This window comes from Rhipicephalus microplus, chromosome 7, assembly GCF_043290135.1.
Source record: "Rhipicephalus microplus isolate Deutch F79 chromosome 7, USDA_Rmic, whole genome shotgun sequence".
Taxonomy (NCBI): Eukaryota; Metazoa; Arthropoda; class Arachnida; order Ixodida; family Ixodidae; genus Rhipicephalus; species Rhipicephalus microplus.
Genome location: NC_134706.1, coordinates 55841799 through 55852038, shown reverse-complemented (window position 1 = coordinate 55852038; position 10240 = coordinate 55841799). Strand labels below are relative to the sequence as shown.

At 43.6% G+C, this 10240-nt stretch overlaps 2 non-coding genes across 2 annotated transcripts; both read right to left on the bottom strand.

Moving 5' to 3' along the window:
- Positions 1–4302: 4302 nt before the first annotated feature.
- On the bottom strand, positions 4303–4375 carry TRNAT-UGU (transfer RNA threonine (anticodon UGU)). Its single transcript has one exon. It is a non-coding gene; the product is annotated as a tRNA-Thr (tRNA).
- Positions 4376–4782: 407 nt separating this feature from the next.
- Positions 4783–4855, bottom strand: TRNAT-UGU (transfer RNA threonine (anticodon UGU)). Its single transcript has one exon. It is a non-coding gene; the product is annotated as a tRNA-Thr (tRNA).
- Positions 4856–10240: the final 5385 nt, after the last annotated feature.

The following is a 10240-nucleotide window of genomic DNA, read 5'->3' as shown; positions in this document are numbered from 1 at the left end:
AATTTATGCGGTAACCTCAGAAAATATAATTTTGAAGTGTTAGCGCTGGAAATATTTGCAACCTAAATAAAAAAATTGAAGTTGGTTTGACAAATGTACGGTTACTTCAGGCTACCTTTACTTGCTTTGGCTCAAGTTGCCTGCTTTCTGGCTAGGTTTTGCAATTTTCCGCCTTCTTTACTGCAAAACTGGCTAGCTTAAACGAAAAAATCATTCGAAGTCAGTGCCAAGAGTGGTTTTATTGGTTGCGCTATCAGTTAGGTCATCCTCAGCGTCGTGCCCAAGCACGAACGCCCTTGGCTGTAGTGTGAGTGACGTCGTCTATCTCACCGCAGCGGTGGTCCCAAGCACGTGTCCAAAAAGCGACAATGCAAATGTGAAAAAGTTCACATTAGCTGGGCTGATTTTGCAGTACCAGCAAAAAATCAGGCTCGGGAGGCCGAGTGTCGACAGCCACCGCGTACTCTAGTTCAAACAAACTTCCATGCCGTGCTAAGTGACAAACTGGCCTGCAAGTGCCAGTGACGGGTGACAACGTAACCGAGTTTGCTCGCCACGCCAAAGGCTTGCAACAATTGCGGACTCAACAGCATCAGTAAGTTGATTGTGCAAGCTTGTTCATCGTGGTGAGCGCCCGTTTCGGTGGGAGTTTCTCCAGTGGCACATTGCCTTCGGCTGCGACGTCTGCGACCACCTGTAGGTTCTATAACATCCAGATTTATGCATTGCAAAACAAATATAACTGCTCGTTACATTCTTTCGTGACCACGAACTCGCGATGCATAATGTGTTGCAAGTGAAATAAATAGCCTAGTCAAACGTATGTCTACCCTTATTAGGAAAGCATGAACATGCAACCATTAAGTTTAAAGCGCTTCAATGCAGCGTTGGGTTGAAGCGACTGCTAAATACTATTAACGCGCTTTCCAATTTTCGCTGCTTCACCATTCGTACGGAGTTCTTGGGCGGCATTTCTTCCTTCTTGCTGCTTGATATTGGGGACATTTTGCTCATATCATCTTATAGCGTTGTATGCAGTCCAAGGCTTCCTGTTTACAGTTCATAAACATATATGTGACCCACAATAATTGTTCATAAATAAAGACAGCATATAGCTATTTCATTTCAACTTTTATAAGAATGCTCCAAACTGTTGATTCTATGACAAATACATTATTTTTTGTGATAATCTTTTTGCGATGATAAAGATGAATGTTTGGGAAAGCAAGAAATTTATTGGAAACAGTGTCACTTCAAGCATAGCGTACAGATCACAGTTATTCCTAAACACTATACAAGTATATAAAAACTGACAAGAAATAGCTGTTGAATCCGCTACCAAGATATCAAATGAAGAACAAAAAAATTGACCCCGTATCTCCTTGTTACACCGCGAATGTTGTCGAAAGACGATAGTCTTGAGTCTCGAGAGAGTGAACAAAAACGTTCAATTGATGTTCAGCGCAAGAAAAAGTTATGAACTGTGGTATGGAGGCGCTGCATTAGAGTGCCCCGAGCGTGCAGCGGAGGCGATCGAGCGCATCAAGTCACGTCACACGTGAGACATGATTGCTATGTGGCAGTTATCTTGAAAAACAAAGCGCGTGCACTCTGCGCGCTTGTCTCGGAGGTAATAGGATGTAAAACGCAAGGCAATGGGTAGGTGCCACTACCATGTCATCTTAGCAAACCGTTCGAAACACTTGCCTTTCGTACAAGCGTTCCATGGTCAGCGCAACATGATAAACGCTACGATCCCTATAATTACTTTTATATGCCTTTTCTAGTAAGAGCCTCTCATACAAAATATTAACGTGTAGTTATGGTGCATCAAATATGCACAGTAATTGCTTTTTAATTGACAGTCGCACAAGCACGAACGCTGAATCTTGAGCAGTACTGGTGGGCGCTGTGGTTGGGGTCGTCCGTTTGGAGTATCGTTTGGCCACTGTGACGGCTTTCAGGATACCGTTAACAGACATACAGACAGACAGACAGACAGACAGACAAACAGACAGACAGACAGACGGACAGACAGACAGGCAGGCAGGCAGGCAGGCAGACCAAAAATTTTGCGTTGAAGGTCTCAAAGAAAGAATATCACTTTTATTTAGGGGACCTTAAAGCTTCGTCTTTGGGACTTGAACGCGATAGTGACATTCTGTTCTTAGGGCGTCCTTGAAACACTTATTGCATGAAACCTTTTCGTATTAGGTGTGCACCCACCAAGTGGCGTTCAGGGAATAGGCGCAGTAGCGTGTGGGCCTTCAGTACTGGGGTGACGGCTTTCAACAATGAAGCCAATATGATAATTATATATTCGGATGCCTGTTGGCAATGAACGCTTCACCACGCGTTATTACTGCAATATTTTATGTTGTATTGTGAAGAATATATACAGGGCGCGTGTGTTTTAAGAAGCATGAAAGCTACTGGCACTGCATTTTCAAGCAGAAGTTCTTTTCCTTGTTTTCACAAGCAGTGGTGCGGCCGTGTGGTAGAACATATGCTTGCCACGCGACCGACCCGAGTTCGGTCCCCACTATAACCCCAAATACCGTAGTCGAGTCCTCACTCTGTTCCAAGGTTTTTATGGTTCATATATTTTATTTACGTTGTTATAAACCTTGCGATTACGCATAAGATAATGATTTTTTCACTCACAACCAACGATGCCAACGCTGACAGCGGAATTGGTGCAAAACGAGCTCTTTAATGCTATCGCGTTAATACCATGCTGCGACAATGAAACGCGTTTATTTACACTATGAATGTACAGCTGAGAGCCAAATACAAAATACCGAGGTCGGTCGTTCGGTCGGTCGGTCGCTCCTGAAATTCTTGGCGCAACCCACCAAGGGGATCAGCCATGAAACGAATGGCGCCTCATTTGTGAGATCGAATTTTTTACCAGCTGGGTTGTTTATTTACATAGGGATGCTTGAACAAAGAACCAATCGGTATAAGACAGATAAGAAATAAAATAAATAGAGGTGAAAAAAGAACAAGCTTATATGATTTGAAATAAAGTGAAATTATGCCTCACCTTAACATTCTATTGGTTTAGTTGCCTTTAGAAAATCACATGCGACCTCACAAACGTTTCTGTGGCTAAATAACTTTTCAGTTGCTCTAAAGGAAAGGACCACCGGAAAAAATAAACTTAGAGCCAACCTATGGAGAGGCTCTTCTAACAGTCTCTTCTTTTGATTTGTATATAACGTGCATGTTAGGAAGAAATGATGAAGGGATTCACTCTCGTTGCGGTGGAGGCATAGAGGAGACTGTGCCTGAGCAGACCTGTGTAGATAAAAATTCAGGGGGAGGGGACTCGGCATTGCAGTCTCGTAATTGATATCTCCGCCATTTTGGAGGAGCACCATTGATTTTGCAAGGGTGCTTAAAGTGAGAAAAATTAGATGTTGCAAGTGAAACTTTTCAAAATGATCGGATAAGCAGGGGCGTACTACCTCCTTCACGAATGGGGGGCAAAGCTAACTTACTCGTCAGAAGAAATACACATATATATACTCACACACACACACACACACACACACACACACACACATATATATATATATATATATATATATATATATATATATATATATATATATATATATATATATATATATATATATATTTATATATATATATATATATAAGGGAAAGAAGTGTGTACCGAAGGGCTCGTTTTCCGTGTTTTACCACAATATTATTGAGATCTAACAGACAGTAATGCCAAGGAATGTACAGGGGAAGTTATTAGAACCAATGGAACGTAAATAAGAAGAAACAAGAAAGAAAAGTGGATGAAAAAATAACCAGCCGTGAGCAGAAATCGACCCTACGACCTTCGAATAACGCGTTCGATGCTCTAACCACTGAGCTATCACAGCGACCTTCCCTCCATCCACTTTTTTTTTTGGGGGGGGGGGGGTTTTGATGTGAATTTAGAAGTAGGAGTGACAGTCAGCGCCATCTATAAGCCAAACAACGAGTGTAAAAACACTCTTATTCGAATGCTTGGCGTCACGTAGCACGTGAACTTATTATGAGCGGGCAGCTGATTAATTGTCCCTCTTATACAACCTAAACACACCAAGTCTGCCAGTACGAGACCCTCGTTCAATGAAATAAGGGAAAGAAGTGTATACCTAAGGGCTCGTTTTTCCGTGTTTTAACACAATATTAATGAGATCTAACAGCCAGTAATGCCAAGGAATTTACAGGGGAAGTTATTAGAACCAATGGAATGTAATTGAGAAGAAAGAAGAAAGAAAAGTGGATGAAAAACTAACCAGCCGTGAGCAGGAATCGAACCTACAACGTTCGAATAACACGTTCGATGCTCTAACCACTGAGCTATCACAGCGGCCTTCCCTCCATCAACTTTTTTTTGGGGGGGGGTGGGGGGGGGGTTATATGTGAATTTAGAAGTAGGAGTGACAGTCAGCGCCATCTATAAGCCAAAAAACGAGTGTAAAAACACTCTTATTCGCATTTTTGGCGTCACGTAGCACGTGAACTTATTATGAGCGGGCAGCTGATTAATTGTCCCTCTTAGACAACCAAAACACACCAAGTCTGCCAGTACGAGACCCTCGTTCAATGAAATAAGGGAAAGAAGTGTATACCTAAGGGCTCGTTTTTCCGTGTTTTAACACAATATTAATGAGATCTAACAGGCAGTAATGCCAAGGAATGTACAGGGGAAGTTATTAGAACCAATGGAATGTAAATAAGAAGAAAGAAGAAAAAAAAGTGGATGAAAAAATAAACAGCCGTGAGCAGGAATCGAACCTACGACCTTCGAATAACACGTTCGATGCTCTAACCACTGAACTATCACAGCAGCCTTTACTCATCCACTTTTTTTTGGATTTATATGTAAATTTAGAAGTAGGAGTGACAGTCAGTGCCATGTATAAGCCGAAAAACGAGTGTGAAAACACTCTTATCCGCATGTTTAGCGTCACGTAGCACGTGAACTTATTATGAGCGGGCAGCTGATTAATTGTCCCTTTTATACAACCTAAACACACCAAGTCTGCCAGTACGAGACCCTCGTTCAATGAAATAAGGGAAAGAAGTGTATACCTAAGGGCTCGTTTTTCCGTGTTTTAACACAATATTAATGAGATCTAACAGACGGTAATGCCAAGGAATGTACAGGGGAAGTTATTAGAACCAATGGAATGTAAATAAGAAGAAACAAGAAAGAAAAGTGGATGAAAAATTAATCTCTCACTCGTAGTTGTTAAGATGAAAATATTTCTGTTTAAAGAGCCAAGTTCCTTGCAACACTATAACATCTGGGGGATGCTGATTACCAATGCAAATCAAATCAGTAGTTGCGGAAAAGTTTACTGGCATTTCTATTGCAAATTTGTTAATTCATCCATTCGAGGACATACCGGCAGCATTCACCGCCTTCTGCAATATGTTACCTCTTGAAAAATCCTCCTTTGATGATATTTTTTTTTTATTTCCGAATGGAGATACACATTTTATGGCGATACCCTCCGTTTCATTTTGTAATTCCATTTGTGAGCACTGTGAACCTGAATCAGAGCTTCAATCCAAATATTCAACTGGGATTATTTTACGGCCGCAGTCAGGCGAACCACCTTGTGATGAATATAACTCTTCAACAAGTGTTATCTTGTGGCTGGGTTTAGAAGGCCCTGCTTTTATGGATCCTGTGTTGACCTTATTAGCTGAAGAAAACATAGTGGCTGCATATAGATGAATAATATTCATGAGGTTTTGAGTAATTTGTTCATTTACTATTTCAGCAAATGACTCCGTCAGCGTCACAAAAAGGTTCTCCAATAGCTTAGTCATGAAAAAAGCTTAGTCAGTCAGAATAGGTTAGTCAGCTTAGTCAATAGCTTAGTCAGTCAAAAAGGTTCTCCAATAGCTTAGCTTCTCAAGAGTCGAGGCTATCACGTCTGAGAGTGACGAGTCTGTGACGTGGTTATGACGGATCGCAGCAACAGCGTGTCCACGAGACCGCTCTGTGATAGCGATTCAAGCTTTGCGCCTTGAACAACGTTTTCGGTCAATTATTTCCAAAATCTTGATATAATGAGCTCTTGCATGGCATGTACCATTATCAAGTGGGTGAGGGCCACCGCAGAGAAAGAAAGACCTTTCCTGAGCTGTGCACTTTTTAGAGTTGCGTGGCCCTGTGCACATTTGACATTGCTCTACTGATCGTCAACCCTGTATGCTCTGCCCAAAACGCCAGCATTATTGGCACTGCAGTGGACGAGGACATAGCGCTTCAGCCCTATATATCAGTGACGACGCTTTAATCTCTATTGGTCTAATAGTACAGCAAAGTTAACTATCGTCGGAATCTTTTTTTCGTCAGCGCTGCGTAATTAGCGAAAGACTGCCACCACACCTGCTACAAAAAACTCTAGAGTTTCGGGTGTACATAGGCTGAAGTCCACCCCATGAACTAAACCTTTCACACAGGTCAAGTGAGGAGGAGCGAAAGAGCTCACCGGGAAAGAGGCAAATGATTTTCATTTTAGAAGATCTGATACGCTGGCCTGATTGGGAAAACAACACAGAACTCCACGACGAAGCTGTCGCACCTAGGTGATGAGTTGGCAGTGTTCGGTCACCTTCAGTAGCTCCTCCTGGATAATTTTTGGGTTTTTCATGTGAATAGAAGCCTTATTTTTTACAACCAGAGCCACCCAAATGCTGCTAAAACCGCTGCGCAAGAAAATATCAATCGATCAATCAATCAATCAATCAAACTTTATTTCAGGAATGCATACATTTACATGAATAAAATTCTACAGTACAGAGGAGGTACTGTAGAATCAATGCTTAAATTCATTACTGAAGGATGCCGACGAGGCAAAGCTTGCCTGACCGGGAGCCGCGACAGACATCAGTCAGCTGAGCTCAAGTCAGCACCTCCCGCAATGACCGTAAACCTCGAGAAGATGCACCAAGACGCCGAAGACAGCCAAATAGAAACTCGAAGAACGTCACGATGTCGAAGAACACCGCCTCTCTGAAGCGGACTCACTTCTACCGAGGTTCTCACAAACCAGTGCCACCTCGTCTTCGTCCTCTTCATGCACCCACCGTAAGGATGTTTCAGTATGCAAACATGTGTAAACACACGTCACTATGCTATAAAGACACATGTTCACTGATGAGGGCTGCTTACGATCTGTGTGTGAGAACGCAAGTCACTTACCATGAGCGACATGGACTACCATCGAAACGAGAAACACTGCGGTACAAACAAGCTTCATATCTTTTACTTGCTTTACTGCTGCACTCAGAAAAAGAAATATGAAATAGTAGAAAGTATCCATCAGTAAGGCCTATCAAAAAATTCAACACAAGATCATTATTATAAAGTAAATAAACTGAACCTAATCATTACTATTACAAGTAAAAATATTTCTATTGGCTTTAACACAAATACTACATGTAAAATAAATATTTGCACCACGCGGCAAAATAAACAAGACACATGCCGTAAGATAAAGTTACTACTACCAAAAATTTACCCCGGCAAGGTGATGCAACATCTATACCAACCATACACGTGTAAAATGTGCGGCGAAAAAGCTGTGCTGTTGACTATAATTTGGGAGTATGCTATACTCGGGGTCAACTTTTTGTGGCAATGAAGGGAAGGCTACGAAACCCACGTGGGTGCGTGCCACCACTAAGGAATATATTTCCACAAATTATTATGTGTTTTCCTTGTCAAGTTAATAAAAAAAACAATATTACTTCATTTTCTTTGGGACGGTGTTTGTAAAGAGACGCTGCGCGAACCACGGGGATAGTATTGTTTGCTTGGTTTGGAGAAGTGTCATTTCGCGGTTTTACACGTCTGAAAATGTTGCACGTTTAAGGTGCACCTGGCAGTCAAAATGACGTGTTCGTCATTAGGTGAATGTTTCCCACCTTCTATTTGTTCCAAAACTTCGTCGAAAGAGCTTGTGCCTTATTTAAGTCCTAAATAGCTGTGTATGTGGACGTAGCAAATTTTGTGCAGTGTTAATATTCGAACACGGCTGGCATTTGGAATGTGAGACTAGCTGGACTACTTCACGAAGGAGTACATGTGCAGTAGCTTCTCCCCCGTAGCTTTCCATTCATTACCACAGAAAGTTGTCCCCAAGTATAGGAAAGTTTATAAAGGTGCCATCAATCACAACGAATGCTGTAGATAGACAGGCCCCGAGCTAAATAAGTGTTGTTAATAGTGTGCGATCGCATGGTCCGGGGCTGGTCAGCACCGTGGTTGACTCCGTCAAGCTAGCTGACAAGCATTGGAGCCGAATGGCAGGTCAAAGGTGCCGCACGAATGCAAGGGCTTCAAACCGTCGCCTGAAGCACCTCCATCATCATTGACGGCAAATGGCATGAGAAGGTGGTTCATCCCCACTTCCCGCCACCGCACTCCAGCCGGTCGCACTCGAAAGAAACTGCCCCAAGAGCACTGACCGAGTTGTAAAACAGGGCGCAAGAGTGAATGCTCAATCCTATTCGCGTCAGCCTATCGCACGCACCTGCCCGAGTGCTGCTCTGTTTTTCTTGTATTTAGCAACGCGTTTAAATTACGTGACCAACTGCAAAAAGACATTCGGTTTTACTAAAGGCGAAGCATTCCTTAGCGAAATTTGGTGACAAGTTTGGTAAACGTTTGATTGAAGAGCAAAGACACGGTATGTGGCCCGTTGAAACCGCTTGTGCTCGGCTTCCTTGGCTCATGTCTCGTCATTGTTGCCCGCATGCCATCTGTACTCTCGAATGCGATCGGTGTTCTTGACTGCCACCTCGTCAGTGTCGCTAGTCTTCTACTGCCGACTCCCGCATTCGGCTTCCCTGGCTCGTGCCTCGTCGGTGTTGACATCGCCATCCGCGAACGTGGCGCCTACAACGTAAAGCAGAAAAGAGCTGAAACGCGGTGAGTGCGTGGCAGGCAGGAAAGAGACGTCATCGCGCACTGCTTGGAGGGCATGAGTTACTTGGCATTGCTACAATCTAAGGTCTGCTGTGAGGGGAGCAGCACGGACGGAAGTTTTACACAGGCTGGTAAAGAAGCTGCTTTGCATTTTATAAAAGCATTTGCAGCAGCCAGTACTACAAAACTAGACCTCAGGAAGAACTCCGTAAGCGTAGGGAGCGCTGGCTTAGAGTCGTATAAGACTCCCACTGGTTGTTCAGGAGGGTCCTCAGCAATGATGCCAGCGGGCATGAAGAGCCCCGCTGGCTCTGCTGCGGGAATTTCGCATCGAACGGGAACGGACATTGCCAGCTCTCCACCCTAACCGGAATGTTGAAGACTGCAGATGCCGAAGCGGCAATCGGATGCCGAACCGGCAATTGCCGCAGCATGTTGCTAGCGAGCGATATACGCCGTTTGTTCACACTACCGAGTGAGAGGTGGATATTCGCTGTATGGTGGTGTGGTGAAGGCAAGACAACTGCCACAGGCGTGTGCGTGATTATCTGCTCATACAGCTAACAAAGACTTCCTACTTGTAAGGATGGCTGGCGGTGGAGTCTACCCAACAGGGCTCGCCCATCTGAGGTACGACGAAGGCGGTAAATGTGCTAAAGGGCCCGTTCGAGCATTCTCAGAGAGAGCGGTCATTCGCCAGTTTCCTCAAGCGATGCAATGACTGGTGGGGGCTTTGGAAATACCTTTTCGTATACCGTGTAGCTGTTATGTTGCAGTATACATGATTATTCTTTGCTTTAGCCTCTCCCCTTCTCAGTTCCTCAAACCCACTTCTCTTTCCCACTATCTTGTTATGCCATGCTATACGTACCTATGCCAAGGCCACTTCATAAAAACACAGTTTACTCTATTGCGTGACACCAACTAGGACCTGGTTTTCAGGCATTCTCTATGGTGCAGCTGCCGAAGAATAGCTGGTGATGGAGAAGCGCTGGGACAGTAGAGTTAGTACGCCCTACTCAGATCACACTTATGAGGGCGCAAATGTAAAGTCCAAGCCATTATATTCCTATACTTCATCGTACAGGTACGTAGAAGTATTGGTAGGTATTGATGCTTCTGTTAAAATAAACATTGTATAACTCAACCACATCATCCGCGAACTCGGAAAACATACAAAAGTCACCGGTTAGTGCTCGTAATGGACTGTATGGGACGCAGCTTGGAGCTATGCCATCACCACCAAGAAAGGCGCGAGAGTCTACGACTCCACTTAGCAGTACG